This window comes from Panthera onca, chromosome B3 (genome assembly GCF_046562875.1).
Source record: "Panthera onca isolate mPanOnc1 chromosome B3, mPanOnc1 haplotype 2, whole genome shotgun sequence".
NCBI lineage: Eukaryota > Metazoa > Chordata > Mammalia > Carnivora > Felidae > Panthera > Panthera onca.
Genome location: NC_138344.1, coordinates 115,190,817 through 115,211,503, shown reverse-complemented (window position 1 = coordinate 115,211,503; position 20,687 = coordinate 115,190,817). Strand labels below are relative to the sequence as shown.

Sequence of the window (20,687 nt, the reverse complement as noted above, 5' to 3'; positions counted from 1 at the left end):
GGGACATTTTAGTGGCAAAACAGAAGCAAGGACAGATGGGAAGATTTCAGGGATAGCGTGGGAAATGTTATTCCGTGCCACTTGCGCTCTATTATGTCATCTCAAATAGTACTTGATAGGTGAGGCTTTCTCTGACCCACCCTGGCAAATGGTACATGTGGGGGCTGCTTCCTAAGCTACCGAAAGCACATGTTCGTGTGCCTGTTGGACTGCCAGCCTTGGTATCTTCTCATCTCTGTTCCGTTAGCCTTCCGATGACCCACAGAAGGGTGTGCTGGAGGGTCACTGAAGGAGAAAACAGACACTCATAGGTGACTGGATTACAGGCCATCTGGCAGTAAAAGCACTACCACCGAAAGCTCAATGATAGCAAGATACTACACGGATTACCATTCGATCTAATCTTTCATAGCACTTAAAAATTTTTACTTTTTAAATGAAGCCGGCAAGCTCTCCATCCCACAAGTATCCACGGAGGCTATGTGCAAGGGAGTGTTCTAAGAATTAGTCTGGGGTATGTTAAGTATCCTTTCCAGATCAGTTTGAACGCGACAGCGAACCCAATTCCGGTCTCTAAATCCCAATTGCGGGCCAAGGCGGCGGAACCAAAGCGTTGCCGCTTCATTTCCGGGCAGAGGCGCCAGTTTGTGGCGAGGGATCGATTGCTTTTGCCTGGCGGGGGTCGGGCCAGAGAGGACGGCGAGCTCGGCGGCTGCGGGCCAGCCTGGCGGTGTACGGTGTCCTCGTCGCGGGGGAGCCCGAGCTGCTGAGATCCGGGAGGGGCGCTGGGCCCGCGTCGGACGGCTCGGTCGTGTTTGCACACGCGCTGGTGCGAGGTGATGGAGGTGGCGAGGTGAGAGCAGAGAGACGTGAGGAAGAGGTGGGCGGGCGGGTGCAGGGAACGGGTGTCGCAGCGGGCGGAAGAGCCGGACCCTGGCGCTCGAGGGATGGTCCGGGGAGTGGGAGTTTTAAGGCAGCCCGCGTCGAGGGCGACCCTTGCCGGAGGTAACAAACTTAACGTACGTCAGAGCCAGATTTTAACCCCGGTGTGGGTACTTGCCAAGCCTGCGGACCGCGGTCACGGGGGACTCGATGCGGTCGCTTAATAATTGTGCGATTTTCGGCCTCTCCCTGCGTCAGTCTCCTGGTTTGTGAAATGGACTTGATTCGTATTTCACGTAGCTGACCAAAGGATGTATGAAGCGTTCAGCCCAACGTCTGCCAAATGGTAGGGATTCCCAAAGCGATGGCTGTGTTGTTCTTTGTGCCAGTACTGCTCACATGATACTCTTTTGTGTTCTGGGTTCCCTTCTACACCGAGTGCCCTGAGAATGAGGACTTTGTTCCATTGCTCCAGGGAGTGCAAGTTGACGTTGGTATAACGATGGAACGATTAGGCCTTGGAACCAGTTAGACCTCAGTTGGAATCCACACCACTCCTTTGATTTGCGGCGTGACCTTGTGCAGGTTGTTTTCCGTGGCCGCCTTGTCCATAAACACAGTAATTTGGATAAAGCTGTGGGCGGCGAGGTAGGCCTTCCAATCGGAGTTAAGTCCAATTATACTAATTAGGCCGTGGACAAAGGCCATTTAATTGTAAACCCAACATGGTGTGCGTTTGGGAAGGATTATAAAATTATAAAATCTTTGGTCGTGTGTCAAATATACTAATTAACCTGTTGGCATAGTTGGAGTCAGGCAGACAGAAAATATGTGCTCATAACGTAGCAAAATTACTGGAATGAACTCAAGTCATGCATCCACTTTTCCTTGTAGCAATATTATGTAAAGAGCAGCATGTTATTACATAAAGCCCATAATTACTATAACATCTTCAAGGTAGATTATATCCTCTGATAAATGTTGCTAATCTTTATGGAACAACATTCAGAAGAGGGTTTTAAAGTACCAGGGACACACTAATAATTTTCTCCTTTCCTTCTCAGATAATGCTCTTGAAAACATACGGATTTTGGTGCTTCAGCTTCTTCTCTGTTCCTCAGTTTCCCTTGCTGAGATCATCAGTGACCTGCTGCTTTCTAAATCTAGTATTTTCTCATCTGTAGCCAACCTGTTAGCTGCATTAGTTCTATCCGCAGCCTTAATTCCTTTTTGCTGTGTAGGAAAATATATGCACAATTTCCAGTGATTAGAATGTGGATATCTTTGGGAGTGGTGGGGGATCATCCTTCTTACCACAAGAATATTTTTATTGTTTTGGGGAAGTCCTATCTAAGTGTGACAGGAAAAAAGGTAGAAATATCTCACAAATAAGGATCAACATTATCATCATAATCTTCCATTAAAAAAATAAGACATCTTAAATATGTTTGAAAAGCAAATGATAAGCTTTTACATATACATCATTGTATACATCATCTCCCTAAAATAGTTAAGGAGCACCTGGGTGGCTCAGTCGGTTGAGCGTCTGACTTCGGCTCAGGTCATGAACTAGCAGTTAATGGGTTCGAGTCCCATGTTGGGCTCTGTGCTGACAGCTCAGAGCCTGGAGCCTGCTTCCGATTCTGTGTCTTCCCCCCTCTCTCTCTCTGCCCCTCCCCTGCTCGTGCTCTGTCTCTCTCAAAAATAAATAAACATTTAAAAAAACCTTTTTAAATTGTTAAATAATGAGATAAAAATTATCCACAAGGTACCACTGGACACTTAAATTCTTTTCAAACTTAATGAAATACGAGTCAGTGAGAATTTAAATAGTATTTTCTATGTGTTGGATTGTCAAAGATTAAAACATTTGATAATGTATAATTAGTGAAATGATTAGTGAAGATGTCTACAAATATGCGCACTGTTGGTATTAATAAATTTGAGATGAATTTGATACATTTATCAGAATTTAAAATGGGTATGCCTTTTGACCTCACATTTCCGCCTCTGCAAAGTATTTATCAGATGTTCTTTACAGTGTTATTTGTAATTTTGAAGAAACGAAAAAAGGAGGTAGTTTATTTATCTAAAAGAAAGCTTTGGCCTTTGTTTATTTATATCTATGTGTTAGGATGATATCACTTTAAAAATACATGGGGGACGGGGCGCCTGAGTGGCTCAGTTGGTTGGGCGTCCGGCTTCGGCTCAGGTCACGATCTCACGGTCCGTGAGTTCGAGCTCCGCGTCGGGCTCTGGGCTGATGGCCCAGAGCCTGGAGCCTGCTTCCGATTCTGTGTCTCCCTCTCTCTCTGCCCCTCCCCCGTTCATGCTCTGTCTCTCTCTGTCTCAAAAATAAATAAACGTTAAAAAAAAAAAAATTAAAAATACATGGGGAGAGGACTTCTAGTTCTGACCAAGACGGAGCGTGAGTGCCCCCTAGTACTCCCTCTGAACAACTAAAGTCCCCGGACATAATATAGCAGACAATTACAGAAGGACTTTAAACGGGAAAAGAAGATACCAGACTGCCTAGGAACCTCATAAAATTCAGTTAAGCAATGAGATGTAGTGGTCTTCTGGCTTTGGGATAACGGATATTTCCCTCATTTCTTATTGTTGACAGATCTTTTGGCAAATAGCGAAGTGTATTAAAAAAAAAAAAGTCCTTGGGGTGCCTGGGTGGTTCAGTTGGTTGAGTGTCTTACTCTTGATTTTGGCTCAGGCCATGATCTCAGGGTCAAGCCCCATGTCGGGCCTCCCTAAGCATGGAGCCTATGACTCCATGAGATTCATATTCTCTCTCTCTCTTTGTCTCTCAGCAACAACAACAAAAAGGAGTTCTTTATGGCGAATTCAGACCATCCTAGGCCTCTTGAGAGTTACTCCTTCCTTTTTGGAATGAATGCCCTGTGGGCAGGATGGCTGAAAACCAGAGGATAGTCCCTGCAGAGTCCTGTGCTTCTGAAGAAACACTCTTATTATGAAAGCTGTATCGAAGCAAGTGAGAAATATAATAATTTTTATTAACAAGTCTAATCTACTTGAAAGGCACTGACATAGAGGTTGTTGGGACCCTTGGCTCACATAGCAGTTTCTGAAGAAATCCTTTTATTATTATTTATTTTTATTTTTATTTTTATTTTTTGAAGAAATCCTTTTGAAAAGCAGTGGAATTTAAATTGCTCAGACCATGGTAAGGGGTATGGGGACTTTGGAAAAGAAGAATATGTGAAACAGATCATGGTCTCTCAAGCAGGGCATTACAGGGCAAGGAAGAGGAGGGCTGGGGTGGTCACAGTGGAATCTATCTTTCTGGGTCCTTTTAGTCATTTGTATCATCTGCTCAGTCTTTGGAAATGGTATAATTCACTTTGGCATCAGTAAACCTCTACTTTCCAGTTCTACAGGATTTCTAGCTCAGTGTTTGAAAAGAGATCGAATTCCTTGTCAATTCCTTGACAAAGCCAGGTTTCTCCAAAACGTCATGCCCTTGTCTTGCCCTCCCTTCCTCAGCTTTCCCCACTCTCTATTTCCATCCATTTCCCTGAGGGTCTTCCTGTTTAGCAGCAGCAATACTGTAATACCAGTGCCCAGAATCCAGTGTTGGTGAGTGAGATCTGTGATACAGTCTGCAGTGCCTGGGCCTGTCAGCAGCAACGCCCATATCTGCCCTGGACCATCTGTGGAGCCAGGTTTGTTCTGGCTTCAGAGTGACTGTGGTTAACTCTCTGACCTTCCCAGATTGTGCGAGCAGCTTAGATCACTAAGAATCTGTTTCACACTTGAAAGCAGTAACCTAGACTGATATAAACGTTTATAAAGCATCTGCTAGCTGACAGGATCTGGTGCTGCAGAAATGACCAAGGAATTTACAGTGGAGTGGGGGAAAACCGACAACTAAAGAAATAACTACAGGGCTTCCACAGTCAATAGTGATAGACCAGGTAATTCAGATCAAACTCTGAGAAAACCAGAAAATCTAGGTCGATTTTACAATAGAAAATCTACTTGAGGCATACAAGATATAATAAGATAAAGGATTATCAGGCTGTGAATGGAGAGAAGAAAGGAATCCAGAGAGCTGAGTATGGAATTTGGTGTTGTTTTTCCCGTGGGAGTATTTCTGCCATAGGCTGAATGTTCGTATCTCCCCCCCCAAATTCACGTTGAAACCTAATCCTCATGTGATCATGGTCTTTGGAGGTGGGGCCTTTGGGAGGTGGTTAGGTCATGAGGGTGGAGCCCTCATGAATGGGATCAGTGCCCTTATAAAAGCCCCACAGGGGCACCTGGGTGGCTCAGTCGGTTAAGCGTCCGACTTTGGCTCAGGTCATGATCTCACAGTTGGTGGGTTCGAGCCCTGGGTTGGGTTCTGTATGGACAGTTCAGAGCCTGGAGCCTGCTTCAGATTCTGTGTGTGTGTCTCTCTCTTTCTGTCTCTCTCTGCCCCTCTCCCGCTCATACTCTGACTCTCTCTCTCATAAATAATAAATATACGTTAAAAAAATAAAAATAAATAAAAAATTTAAAAAACATTATCTCAGGGTGCCTGGGTGGCTCAGTCAGCTAAGCATCCGACTACGCTGACAGCACAGAGCCTGCTTGGGATTCTCTGTCTCCCTCTTTCTCTGCCCCTCGCTCACGCTTTCTCTTTCAAAAATAAATAAACACACACACACACACACACACACACACACACACACACACACATTATCTTAGTCTCTGAATTTGGATCAAGGTATTTTGGATTACTGTTGCCTCTAGCCACTGGCAGGAAAAGAAAAAGTGAAATTCTTTCTGGAGAATGTTAGCACTGTTAGGTCACAGATTAATTCTAATTTTGGAAATGTAATGTTAGATAAAATTTGAAAAGAAATAACTAGGCACACAAAGAGACAAGGTAACATGTAACATAAACAAGAACCAGCAGAAACAACAAATATTAGGTTCACGAGGACTCTAGCTGTTGGAGTTACTAGCCAGAGACTTAGAAGACTGTGTTAATAGATTTAAGATGATAAAAGTCAAGATTTTTAATTTTGGCAGAGAACTGGAACTATCAAAGACGTAGTAGATTTGAAAAAGAGTCAAAAGATACTGTAATATGAAAAAATAATAACAAATACTTAAAACTTAGTGGGTAAAATAATGAGAAACAAAGCGCAACTGAACAGAGAATTACCGAACTGAAAGAAAGTTCTGAAAAAAATATCCTGAATAAAACATGGAGACCCAAAATGATGAAAAATAGTGGTGAGAAGGTAAAATACAAAGAGGATGCCACGAGAATGTCTAATCTACATATAACCGTTAGAGGCGAGTGGAAGGAGTGGAAGAATGAATCTCGCAGACAACAGAGAGTGAACAAAGCGATAGAGTTTATCGAGGGAAAGTATAAAGCTCTCGAGAGTGAGAGAGGTCCTGACTGGGTAGCCGTCAAGGATTTTTGTCCCTGACCTTATCAGAGAGTTTGTGAGGCTCCACTCATGGCGCCTAGCCCAGGCAGGTCTGGAATATGCTGCTTCTTCAGCCTCCCACTTGAACCTGCAGTCTGCTTCCCTGAGGCTCCCTTATCTCTCCTCGCCTAATGTTAACCCTTTCCCTATTCATAACCGAAGTTCTGGAAAGCAAGTCCAAAATGAATGGGGCAGAAGCTACGTTTGAAAAAACTAATGGTTAAGAATTTGCCAAATCTCATGAAAGATATCAAGCTGCAAATTCAAGAATTGTTACAAACTACATCCAGAATAGTAATAGCAGTAATAGTCCTAAGTGCATATCACAAACAATTTGCTGAAAACCAATGATAAGGAAAATAACTATAAAAACAGTGAGGGAATATCTTTAGGTTGTCTAGCTACCAATAGTACTAAAAATGGAGGGGAAAATTTTTCTTCTGATGCCAGATTATAAGAAAACCTACAACAAATGTCAGGCTTAATGGCGAAATGTTGCAGTCATTCCCTTTGAGATTAGATCGGGGATTCCCACACTATCCCTGCCACTTATATTCAACAATGTACTGGAAGTCCTAGCCAATCCAGTAAAGCAAGAAAATGAAAATAATTGTTAACAGATCGGAAAGAAAATTTTAAGTGTCATTATTTGAATGTGATTGTGTGAAAACCCAAAAAGCTCCACAAATGAGTTTTTAGAATTAATGAGTTTAACAAGTTTGCATTTCAAGATCAAAAGACAAAAATCAATTGTATTTCTATATACCAGGGTAAAAAAATGAAAGTTAGTTTTAGAAAGAATACCATATATATTAGCATAAAAATACCCAGTATTTTGCATCAAATAAAAGGCATTCAAGAACTAAAATAGAAAATATTATTGAGGCTAAAAAGTGACCTAAAATAAATGTATGATGTACCTACCATTTCATGGATTATAGGATTCGAAATCATACAGATATCTCAATCCAGCATGATCTATAAATTCAATGTACACTGGTGACATTCCCAGCAACTATTTTGTGAAATTTGAGAAGATGATTCTAAAGTTTATGATGGAAATTCACAGGGCTGAGATTTGCCCAAGACGGTAATTAAGGTATATGTGCAAGGATAGACAAATAGCCAAGGTCAAAAAATAATGCAGATTACAAGGAGAAGACCCATACATATCAATACCTGATTTATGAAAACAATTAAAAACACAAGGTAAAGGAAGAACTTCTAGGTATATAGTGCTAGGACAAAGAAATGTGCACGTGCCAAAAAAAAAAAAAAAGATTCCTATCCTATTACCACATAAAATCAGTATTTCATTAGCTATACATCTCCATGTAAGGGATTATTAAAGTTTTAGGTAATATTAGATAATATATTAGTTAAGAGCAGAAAAATAATGTTTTAAGTGTATTTATTTTTGAGAGAGAGCGCATATGCGAGGTGGGGAGAGGCAGAGAGAGAGAGAGAATCCCAAGCAAGCTTTGCACTCTCAGCACAGAGCCCTACATGGGGCTTGAACCCACAAACTGTGAGATCGAGACCTGAGCTGAAATCAAGAGTCCGGTGCTTAACTGGCTGAAACACCTAGGTGCCCCCAGAAAAATAATTATTAAATAGGATATAAAACAATTTACTATAAAGGAAAATATTGATAAATTGGGTAATACCAAAATGAAGAACTTAGGTTCATCAAAAGATAATTTTAAAAAAGAGAAAAGACAAGCTTTAAACTGGGAGAAGATATTTGCTACACATAAAGTCAATAAAGGGCTTGTGTCCATAATATAAAATGGACTTATGAATTATGAATCAAAAGTAGAAGGACAAAGCTTTCACAAAGGAGGATATCCAAATTGCCAATACAAATGTGAAAAGGGCTCAGCCTCATTAATCAGAGAAAGAAATGCAAATTAAAACCACAATGAGATACCACTACACATGTAGCAGAATGGCTAAAATATTTTTTTAAAAGAGGAAAATGGTAGGAATTGGCAAGGATGTGGAATAACTAAAAATCTCACACACTGCTGATGGGGTATAAATTGGCACAATCAATTTGGAAACAGAAACGTGTGCCTGTGCATCAAGATACGTGCATGAGATTGTTCATCGCCGCATACTTCATAGCAGTAAAAAACTAGCATCAGCCAAAAAATCTATTATCAGTAGAATGAAAAACACATGAGGAAGGGTGAGGATGCTAACTGAGGCATATAGAGCTGGAGCAGAACATGAAACTAACCAGATAGGATGACAGATTAGAAGTGGCATTGACAAAGAGCGTGAAACTTCAGTGAGTGAGGTTCCAAGATTTCTGAGTTGTGCTGGTCACCAGTATGGGGGAAATAGAAGACAGAACAGGTTGATCTCATTGTGTTGGTTTAACAAACGTTACTGAGCACCATTTATATCCTAGGCACTCTGTAGGATCTGGAAATAAACTGTGAGTAAGAGTGCACAGTCAGCTGAGTCTTCATTTGAGCTTTACAATGGCCTTTTGAAACCGGACAGTCATTTACATCTGACAGATGGGCTTTTGTGGCTCTGAAATGTCCTCCTAGGTGATGGTGAATCTGAGACTCAACTCAAGCCTTTTTGCCTCAGCGCTTTTTCTTCAGCCAAATGAGGAGAGGATGTGGATGGGAACAGTGTGTGAGGCCTCTGAGGAGCACATTTCCCCACCCCAGAGGTGCTTGTAACAGCCAGATACTCAAAGCTCATGAACAAGCTTATGTTCACTGTAGGCAAGCCAGGGCAGGGTGACCAGCCAGCTCTCCTGTTTCGCAGGCTTCTGTAACAACCATCAACTTCTCTTATTGCTCCTCCTGGCCTGGTTCATTTCATCCAAGTGTTTTCCATCAATTATTTGGATGGCTGTTGAGTCGTGGGCACTGAGCAAATTATCAGAAACACACACACACACACACACACACACACACACACACACACACACAGACACATTGTATGCCTGCAAGGAACTCTCAAATTCTAATCTGTGGATAAAGGCAGATCTATAGGCCAGTGAGAGAAATGGAGGGTTTGGGGGCTTTGAGAGTCATAAGAGCATGACATAGGAAGCACAGAGGAGGAAGTGATCAGTTCTGGGAATTTAACCTTGAAAAGGGGTAGTGTTACTTTCAGGACAACTGAGCAGATACTCAGGAAAGATAACAGGTCTAACTAAGCCACAGAGCCACCACAGTCTGTTGTGTTAGAGGAAACTTTCTGAGGTCTTGGTATTTGCATGTTTGTATTAGTAAGCAGCAGCTGATTATGTTGAAATATAAGGCAAGATCAATATTCTTAAGAAGGTGGAAGTATGAAGAGGATAGAAGACAAATGAGTATATGCTTCAAAGGAGGCTTGGTAAAAAAAATCAGAGTAAAACCAAAACCCGTACAGGTTTTATCCTGAAATGGCATCATACATAGATCGCAAGGGAAGAAAATTTTTCAAGAAGACAGTATCCACCTGTGCCAGATGCTTGAGACTTTATGTGAGAAGAGAATAGAGAACTGATTATTGAGTTTGGCCATGTGAAGGTTGTCAGGGTTTACGAAAGTCATTTCCAAGGAGGAATAGAGATAAGGGTGACTTAGAGTGGATTGAAGAGAGAATGGGAAGTAAGGAAGTGGAAACAGCTAATGTGGAAAACTTCTGAGTAGTATTTTGCAGTTAAGGGAGGTAGAGAATGGAGTGGTAATTAGAGAGAGAAGACTAAGTTGGTTAAGGTCATAAACCTTTTTCACATTGGCAGTGGAAACCCTTGAAGATTTCAGAATCAGAAAATTCACTGAACGTGTAGGGCGAAAGGGGCAGTAATAATTTGGAGAAGGTGAAGTTGAGAGACTGGTGGCCACCAGGATAGAAATTAAACAGAAATGAAAGCTGTCTTAGAAAAATGGTGATCTTTGCTGAAAGATTTTCAGCAAAATACCCAAGTCACTTGCTTGGAGACAAAAGTGTGGACATGAAAGGAATCTAAAAGGAAACTAACACCCAAGAAAGGAGTTAAGGCATATGTCTTACGTGGAAAGAAATGATATTAAATGTACGCACATATATTTATACATTTATGCACCGGGAGCATACAATGTACTGGAGGACACCGTGGTTAAGGGCCCTGGGTAGAGATCGTCTGAGAAGTTTGTTCGGTTTGCTTCTTGGTCTTCAACAGCCCCATCTGGTAAATGGTAGGACCTTAGGCTTTCCTCAGTCATGCCCCTCAGGTGTTCCCAAAAGGACAGGGCCATGGTACACATTGTCAGAACTTGCCCTCTGTTCTGGGGGACATCAGTGTAGACTGCTGGGCTCATGGGGCCTTTGCTCTGCACTTCTGTCCGGTGGTCATCTTGAGTCTGTCTCCTCTCACCTTCTCCTCTGCACATCTGTGGTCCTCAGTCGGCCAGCTCTCCCAACATTCCTGTTGCGGGGGAGCTGGCTTGTTATGCTCCAACTCTGGTTAGGATTTGGATACCTGCTCTCCATGTTGCTGCCACCCAGAGCCAGTTTTGTCTCTTAGCTGCTGCTACGACCTCGGGCAAATTACTTAACTTCTCTGTGCTTTTGATGTCTCACTTAGGAAATGGTAAAAATATTACTGCTTACCTTATAGGTTTGCCTTGAGTATCATTAAATAAGTTACTATAGAACTCTTAAATATATTAGTGTATGTAGAGAGCTTAGCATACCACTTGGCCCATAAGTATTTTTACAATATTGTAATTGTGCTCACCTGATACTGTAGATGAAACCAGATGTTTGGCCCTTCTTTCTTTCTGCCCAACAGAGCCCTACTCAAAAGTTTTATGGGTGTGTGTGGGTGTGTAGAACGCTGTACCAAAGATGGGGGAAATGGAGGGATTTGCATTTCATTTGTGCCCACAGCTTACAATTTCAGGGTATACAGTTCTGTTCCTGAAAGCTTCTCAAACATTTCCCGTTTAAATTTACTCTCCTCTTGTTCTCTGCCCATCCCACATTTTTCATCGTTATAAATGCAGAGAAATTTAGCTATCTGTTCCTTCACCTTTAGCTCCACTGACCTGTGTTCTCAGGGTCTTATCATTCACTCCCAACCTGTTTATTAAGAATTTTCTTAAGCATGTATATTTCCTTCTGCGAGCATTCATCATGCAGTAGATACAATTTGTAATGGTTCTCGTGTATTCCTTAGTATTGAAGTACGTTGAAAGCAATCTGATGAATTATTTTATCATCTGAGCCATCAATCTGGCCGTAGGTTTTCTGTAAGTCTACATTTTCACACCTTAGGGTACAAAAGTAATACAATAAACTGTGAGCCCCTAAAGAGCATAGATTACATCTTTTTCGTCTTTATGTCTGCAGCTGTACCCAGTAGGTGTCTCAAAAATTGACGTACTTATAATTCGTTGTCTATATCTTTTCAGTAGGAAGGAAATACTTTACTTGGGGAGAAGGCTTCAAGCTTGGTACTCGTTTGCAATTAGTAGGTTAAGAGTTGCAGAATTTCTTCACTACCATGGTAGTGGTAGTGCAAATTGTGGTAGTACCATTGCATGGTAAAGCAAATGATTCCTTTTGGGCTCAGCTCGGGTACCAGAGAGGCCCAGCTGATACTTATAATACTGCATAATCTCAAGAACTTTTAAACATCATGAGCAATTCTCATTCTTTTCACTCCACAAGCCTTGATATCTAAGTTTATGTTACTATAATAATTCCTCTTGCTACTGAGTTTCTTCTGTGGAATAGTAAAGAATTTAAATTTTCTACAAAGTTTGTTTGACCATAGTTGTTTCCTCTAGTGGGATATTCCTGGGAGAAGAATGGGAGAAGTGGTATCTAGAAGGGAGAGGTAATATCCCTTCCAACACAGATCTGTTACTTCCAAAATGGCAAATATCCCTTTTGTTTCCTTTGTTAAAGTTGCAAATATCCCTTTTGTTTCCTTTGGTTACAGTTTTGTTTAAAATATTTTTTGTTATAAAGAGTGTAACTCCATTTTTTAATGTTTAACTGACATCTTTTAAACCTCCCCTCTCCTTCTTCACCACCTGTCCCACACATGGACAAACTGATAAGAAAGCCAAAGTGATCTTTCCTTTGTGCCTGTGGAACGTCACAGCAGGCATGGGAACCCTTTTTCTAGTCACCTTTCCTAGTCACCATAAAAGGCTTACGCCGATCTTTTCCTGCTCTCTCAAGCCATTTTTGGGCCTGCTTGGGAACGACCCTGTTCTCCCCAGAAAGCCTTATTATACGATTAATAAATCTTTTCATACCTTCTTGGTGTCTGTGTCCACGTTTCAATCAGATTTGAATTGGGGTCCATCCTGACCCTACAATGTGTATGCAATAATTTTATTAAATATTGAATTTAATGCATGTGAAGGAATTTAAAGTATAGAAGCAACAATTTAAAAAAGTTCTAGACCTACCACCCAACCAAGAAACAGAATATCACCACTGTATTTGAAGTGCTTTACCTGATTTCATGACTTGCCCTGCATAAACCAGTCCCCTACCTCCACTCATCACGGCATTTGAGATATTTGATGGTTTATCACTCCCCTTATTTTTATATTTTAAGCACAGATGTAAGTTTTCCTAAATTGTATATTGTTTTATGTGTTTATTAATTCAATATAGATGAAATCATGTTGTATAAACTATTTGGATACTTTTTCCGGTTAATGTTTAGAAGTTTTGATTCATAGAGCTGCATGCATTAATTTTCTCTAGTGTATGTCTATAGTGTGAATATATTACAAGTGACTTGTGGATTCTCTTCTTAGTGGACATTTGGATTTTCCCCCTTATCTTTTCCTTATGTATAAAATGCTGTGAACATTCTTCTACATAAACTCTGGTGAAAATGTGCAAATCTTTTCAGCAGGTGTACCTAGGAGTGGAATTTCTGCATCATACAATGTCCACAGTTTTAGGTGTGGCTGATGATGACACATTGATTTCCAATTTCATATCTATTTGGTTTTTTTAAAAATATATTTTATTTTTAAGTAATCTCTATACCCAATGTCGAGCTCGAACTCACAGCCTCAAGATTAAGAGTTGAATGCTATACAGGGGCGCCTGGGTGGCTCAGCCAGTTAAGCATCCGACTTCGGCTCAGGTCATGGTCTCACGGTTCATGGGTTCAAGCCCCGCGTCAAGCTATGTGCTGATAGCTCAGAGCCTGGAGCCTGCTTTGGATTCTGTGTCTCCCTCTCTCTCTGCCCCTCCCCTGCTTGCTCTCTGTCTCTGTCTCTCTCTCAAAAATAAATAAACATTAAAAAAAATTGCATGCTATACAGACTGCGCCAGCCAGGCTCCATATCTAACTATTTGGATGAACAATTTTTTCAGCACCATTTATCAAAAGGCTCTTAACCCACTGATCCATTTTTATCACTTCTGACATAAATCAAGTTTGCATATATATGTGGTCTGTTTCTAAGTTCTCTGTTCCCATTTGTCAGTCTGTTTTTGTCTGTTTCTGTACAGGTACCATTTGGGCTCATGAATATAGCTTAGTTATAAGCCTTGATATTTAATACAAGATTCCTACTTTATTTTTTTTCTTCATGAATGTCCTAACTATTCTTGGCCCTTTGTTTTTTCATAGAAATTTTAGAAACAGTTTATTGAGCCACCAACCAAGAAAACAAAATAAACAAAAACCAAAACTAGATTGAATTGAATCTATAAGTCAATTTGAAAACTGACTTGTTTGCAATATTGGGTGTATATATATATATATATATATATATATATATATATACATACATACACACACACACATACACATAAACATAGCACATCTTCCTACCGGGTGAAGCCTTTTGCAATGTCCTTCAAGAAGGTAGTACAGTTTTCCTCAGGAAGGGCACACACCTTTTTGGTTAGATTTATTCCTAGCTACCTCATTTTTATATACTATTGTAGATGTAATCTTCTCTCTAAATTAGGCTTTATCTTTTAAAAGCTGGGTTTTGATGGCATATATAAAAGAACTTGAGTTGTATGTTTTGGTTTTGATTCCAAATACAGTCACCTCTCATTCCAGTTATTTATCTGTAAATTATTTTGATTTTTCCCCGCACCTCTGAATAACACTTCTGATTCTTCCTTTCCAGTTCTTGTAATTTTTAACTCTTTTTCTTGCCTTTAACTGGCTAGAACCTCCAGTGCAATGTTATATAGAAATGTCTTGTTCCTGATTGTAAAAAGGAAGGTGTCACCATTAAGGAAGTATGTAGGCTGTTTATAGATGCCCTGCCCTGACTAATGATGGTGATCCTGGGAGTGCTCCTTAGTTGCCTAAAAATGAAATAGTTGGGACTTGGGGATACTGCCTCTTCAGCTCAGCAGCAGGGGACAAACCTAAGCCTAACTTCACATAGGACTGGAGGCTTTCCTTCCTCAAGGTGCCTGAATCCAGTTTCCTTAAGATCATCAGTAGAAATGAAAACATATAACCTTGATACAAAGACTTGAACATGAATATTCATAGCAGCATTTCTCACAGTAGCTGAAAAGTGGAAGGAATCTAAATATCCCTCAACTGGTAAATGGATAAACAAAATATGGTAGAGCCATACGATGGAATATAATTTGGCAATAAAAAGGAATGACGTACTGATGCATACTACAACGTGGATGAGCTACAAAATCATACTCAGTGAAAAAAGCCAGTCACAAAAGAACACATATTGTATGAATCCATTTATGTTACATATCCAAAAAAGGCAAATCTAAAGAGAGAGAAAATAAATTGGTGGCTCTCTAGTGCTGGGAATGATAATGGAGAATGGGTATAAATGGACCATGAGGGTTTTTTTAGGGTAATGAAAATGTTCTAAAATGAGGTTGTGATGATGGTTTTGCAACTGGAAATATAATAAAATTAATTATACGTTGAAAACGAGTGACTTTTATGGCATGTGAATTACATCTCAGTGAGGCTGCTTAAAAAAACAAACAGTAAAGCAGCTGACAGTAATCTGACTGACTGGCACCTAAACCTAGACCACTTGGTGTCTAGGTCCTGACCGATTATTCCCTGCATACGAGGCTGCTCTGATGCTTGCCTGGAAAGAGGATAGTAAAGGGGCAGGAGATCATTGCAAACAGATCACTGAACAGCCATCTACCCAGATTGCAGTGCAGATATCAGTCTGCTCTGGTCTTGGGCCACCACAGTGCCGATGTGATGGATTCATGAATGGAGTAGCCATGGCGGACAGATGAAGGCTCCGCCTGGGCACAGAAGCATGGCGTCCCTCATCAAAGCTGACCTTGCTACTGCTCCCACCCTCCCTGTCAACCACGGAGACGGATGCCGGACCCTTTTAGTGTGCGAATCTTTGAGGAGTCACTTAGTGATTACCTGAGACCCTTTCCACCCTGGAGAGGGCAGCAATTCATTTTGACTAAGATTGACATGTTTTCTAAGTGTGCGTTTACCTTTCCTGCCTGTTACCAACTTGGTCAGCGCCTCTATTCAAGGATTCACAGAGTATCTGATTTACCGACATGGGATCTCCCACATACTGGCACTTCAGATCAAAGGGCTCGATTTATGAAAAAAATGCGGTTCTGCAGTGGGTACATGTCTCTGTGATTCACTGATCCCACTACAGCCCACATCATTGCTAAGCTGCTAGCCTGAAAGAGCAATGGAATGGCCTCAAAGAGACACAGCCGAAGCAACAGTTTGAAGGTGATGTCTTACAAAGGTATTCCTTCAGGATACAGTATATGTATATATTAAAGCAGAGGTTGGCGAACTGGTTCAGAGGCCAAATCGGGCTTGCTACTGTTTTACAAACATGATGTCACTGGAACACAACCACACTCATCATTTGTATATTGTCTGTGGCTTCTGTTAGGCCACATCGGCAGAGTTAAGTAGTCGGGTCAGAGACTGTATGGTCCACAAAGTCTAAAATATGTACCGACTGGCACTTTAAAGAAAAGGTTTGCCATTTTCCCCTTAAATCAGTGATGGCTGTATGGTTCTGTGTTACTGCTGGGAACCAAGGACTGGGAAGGATCGCTCTGTTCCAGCAACCCACTTGGGAAACTTTTGCTTCCAGTTTCTGAAACTTTAGGGCTCTTCAGTTGAAGAACTAGAGGTCCTGGTTTCTAGAAAGGGAACACTTCCAATAAGGGAAACAACAGATCCACTAAACTTAAGGTGTTGGCTGCCACTGGTCATTTTATGCTCATTGTGCCAGTAGACCAGCAAGAGGAGAAAGGAGTTACCATACTTGAAAGGGTAATTGAATATGATATTCATGGGAAGGCAAGGTTACTGCTACATACTGGTAGCAGGGAAGATTTATATGTAGCACTCATGTGAGCCACTGGGGTATCTCTTGGATAATCCAGACCTTGTAAATTGGCAAGCAGAGCTTAACTGTGGCCAGACAACAGCATGGTAACCAAAGTCTCAGACCCCTCAGGTGACAGTACCACACAGGAAGCCACCTAGACCAGCAGAAATGCAAGCACAGGGTGAGGGGAATGTAGACCGGCTAGTAAAGAAAGGAAATCATCCTTGTCAGTTCTGACCTCAGGACTGACAGCAGCTGTGGAGGCTATAGTTTATCCCACTAACTTCTCTTTTAAGTTTTCATAGAAATTGTAATCAACCAGAATCCTGCAGAAGTTGCCAAAGAATGGAGTGAACCTAATGTGTAAAGCAAGTGGACCTGAGTGGCTCAAGGGGTGGAGCACAGCAGACAATGTTGGTGCTGCGTCCAGACGTCCTGAGTTTGCTTTCGTTGGCTTGGTGTACGCATTCTCCTCCAGCTGCTCCACGCGACGCTACTAATGCACTTGCAACATTTTCAAGAGGCTTGCCTTTGGTAGATTGGAACAACATCACCAGGAGGTGTCTGGAAGTTATGCATTACTTATCCCTGTTACAGCCTGCAAACAGTGACTGCTTAATGCCTGTTACGGAGATACAGAAACCTCACTCCCCTGCTAAGGTGGGAAAGACTGTGGTGTGCTGTGTGCATCGGAGCTCCTGGAGATGTGGGGCTGAGGCTAGACCCAGCTGAAACCACAGTCTTGCTTTGCTTCTTCTGTTCGCTTCTGCTGCTGCCCCTCCTTCCTTACAGGTTTTCCCTTTTTCTTCTCTTACACAGTTGTAAGTTTGCACCTTAAAAGATACTGTTGATATGCTGATTGGTCTAAAACAGGCACCCAGGGGCATGTGTTTGGCCCCAAATTTCTTATGTAATTATGTAATTTCTCTCTTAATAAAAAACTTGATTATATCTTTTGTGCCTTGTAAAGTTTGTTCTATATTTTTCCCATAATGTCTAAGGTTGGAATGCTTATTAGTTCGTTACTTTTGAGCCTTTTGTGTTTACTTAGGAACATACAATTATCCATTTTTCCCAAACTAAGACTTTAGCAGCATCTCGCAAATACTGACTACTCGCAAATACTGAATATGACATTCTTCATTATTTGGTTCTGAGAATTTTCTGATTTCTATTACCACATTTTTTGACCCACAAATGAATGTTAAAATTTCTAAACACGTGCGAATGGTTTTACTCATCTGTTATTGGTTTGTGACTTAATTTTATTGTTGTTAAGTAAGTGTTCTGTGTGATACTAATTTTTGAAAATTTACTGACATTTGTATGCATGATCATAAATATTTTGTGCTTGGAAAGAATATATTCTACAGCTGTTGAGTGCAGTATTCTCTCTCTCTCTCTCTCTCTCTCTCTCTCTCTCTGCTTTCCATTTAACTTGTTAATTGTGTTCCTCAGATTCTTTATATCCTTATTTTTTGCTCTATTTAATTTATTATAAGAAATTAGTTAAAATCCTCCTCTATGATAGTGAAATTGTCTATATATTTTGAGACTATGTTATTAAGCCATAAAGTTTAGAATTGTTATATTTTTCTGATGAGACCTTTATCATTATGTAGTGATCATCTTTATCTCTAGAAGTGCTTTTTGCTTTAAAGTCTATTTTGTATGGCATTAGTATAGCTACCCCAAGTTTCTTTAATATTTTCTTAGTCTCTTTTTCCCATGCTTTGACTTTCACACTTTTTCTGTCCTTGCGTTTTGTGAGGCACTTATAAAGAGCAGAGGGTTGGATTAGTTTTAATCCAGTGTGATAATCACTGACTTCAAATTGGATAGTCTAGACAATTTCCATTTATTGGGATCAGTTTTATATTTGGTATAGTAGATTATTATCAAAATTGTCCCTGGCCCTTCCTAACAGCCCCTCCTTACAATCCCTGTCTCTTCTAAGCCTGTCCCTACTAAAGTATTATAACCCCATTGACATCTAAGTCTATTAAGATGCGTGGCCTTAATGATTTCTTTTGTGTTTTTGTTTTGTTTTTGTTTTTTACTAATTAGAAGTGAGTAGAAATAAATGTACTACTTCTCAGTAGAAGCTTGTATATACAGAGTCACTGTTGTTCTAACGAGTTGTTTTCCGCCACCATACCTGTGGCAGACTGAAGACATTCCTTCAGTCTAGGTTCCAGATTGAATAGCTAAGGCCAACCAAAGACTGGCATGCAATGTATGTGAAAAACAAACAGATTCTGTAAGTCACTGAGATTTGGAGATTATTAATGTAGAAACCTTCCAAGATACGATCAATGCAGTTGACCCTTGAACAACACGGGTTGGGGGTGCTGACCCCCACGTGGTCAAAAATCCACATGTAACTTTGACTCCTCCAAAATTTAACTACTCATAGTCTACTGTTGATTGGAAGCCTTACCGATAACATCAACAGTCAATTAATACATATTTTGTGTGTTATATGTATTACATACTATAGTCTTACAATAAAGTAAGCTGAAGAAAGAAATGTTACTAAAATCATAAGGAAGGGAAAATACATTTACAGTACTGTACTGTAAGAAATATAAGCAGACACATGCAGTTCAGGCCCATGTTGTTTAAAGTTCAACTGTACATCTAAATTGATTTCTACCATATTATTTGCTGCCCTCTGTTGCTCTCTCTCTGTTTTCCTTTTTTTATTCTAATGTACTTTCTTCTTGATTGATTGTTATTGACAGTTTCTAACGGTCTATTGTGAAGTAAGAGAAGGGCAATGTAGCAAGCTTTTCCTAAGATTTTATTTCTTCAGTGTAGAGGACTGTTCTTTATTATGAGTCTTCTTGATTGATTTTTAATTTTCCATTCCTGTTCTCCCCTAACAGTTTGGAATTATATTCTATATTCTTTTATTTCTCTTTATATTTTAACTTGTATACCAGTATCCACTAGGATAGACTGTATTATGCACTGGGAATAAACCGTCCCAAACTCTTAGTGGCTTATAACTGTAAAGATTTCCATGCCCCCTCTGCACCGTAGGCTGATGGAAGATTGACCATTTGGGAGCATCACTTGTAGGAGGAAGATCAGAGAATGGACAGTTTGTAGCGGTGCTTAAATACGTCTCCTTGGATCACTTCTCATATTTCATTGGACACAAGTCACGGGACCACACCCAAATTAGTGGAGCAGGGAAATGCACTCCTCTCGTGTGAGTAGAAGGAAAGGAAAACTTGAAATACTGATGAAGAGATGTAATGTCTACCACAGTTTGCCCTTTTGCTCACCAAATGTAGGTTAAGCTTACTCCCATGTCAAAGGAGAGCCACCCCAAATTCCCATCTAGTGAGAAAGGTTAGCTCAGGATCAGGTTTCCTCTGTATTGTAGGGTAGGATGGATACATAGCAATCTCTACAACAGATCTTGATATACTTGCTCTTGATGCAAGGCCTTTGAGCCAAAAAGAAAAATTGGGGGCCCCTGGGTGGCTCAGTAGGTTAAGTGTCTGACTTTGGCTCAGGTCATGATCTCACAGCTCGTGATTTCGAGCCCCACGTTGGGCCCGGTGCTGACAGCTCAGAGCCTGGAGCCTGCTTCGGATTCTGTGTCTCCCTCTCTCTCTACCCCTCCTCTGCTCATGCTCTGCCTCTCTCTGTCTCAAAAATAAATAAACTTTTTTTTTTTTAATTTGAAAAGAAAAATTCGGTTTGTTACAAGCTCCCAGTATACAATGATGAAATAAGCACAGCATAAAGAGAAAAGTACCCCCATTTGGAAAAGAAAAATTCCGTGAAACATAGCAATCACTGGTCCGTAGCAGTTTTGAAATTCTGGTGGGCACATATGGTTAAGGCCTTCCCTCTTTGGGGTGGGAAATACCTCCTGATTAAGTCTACTCTAGAGAGTGATAGGACTTCTTTTTCCATTGTTTGCTGTGGCCCTGACTCTACCTTCTGGAAAGTTCTTCCTTTTGTATTGTTCTTCTTGGTCTCATCGGAAAACGAGGGCAATAGAACC

General features: G+C 40.7%; 2 long non-coding RNA genes across 5 annotated transcripts in view; both read left to right on the top strand.

The window, feature by feature from the left end:
• Positions 1 to 673: 673 nt before the first annotated feature.
• LOC132670053 (uncharacterized) overlaps positions 674 to 20,687 on the top strand; it is a 56,071-nt gene continuing 36,057 nt past the window's right edge. For 2 of the 4 annotated variants that reach the window (XR_013556034.2, XR_009606400.3), the window contains exons 1-2: positions 675 to 853; positions 3,705 to 3,886. This is a non-coding gene — a long non-coding RNA (uncharacterized LOC132670053). Of the gene's footprint in view, positions 854 to 900; positions 1,229 to 3,704; positions 3,887 to 20,687 lie in introns of those variants that run through there. The other 2 variants (XR_013556033.2, XR_013556032.2) reach the window with 2 other exon arrangements.
• On the top strand, positions 3,895 to 13,593 carry LOC144616635 (uncharacterized). The gene is made up of 2 exons (XR_013556038.2): positions 3,895 to 11,856; positions 11,891 to 13,593. It is a non-coding gene; the product is annotated as an uncharacterized LOC144616635 (long non-coding RNA).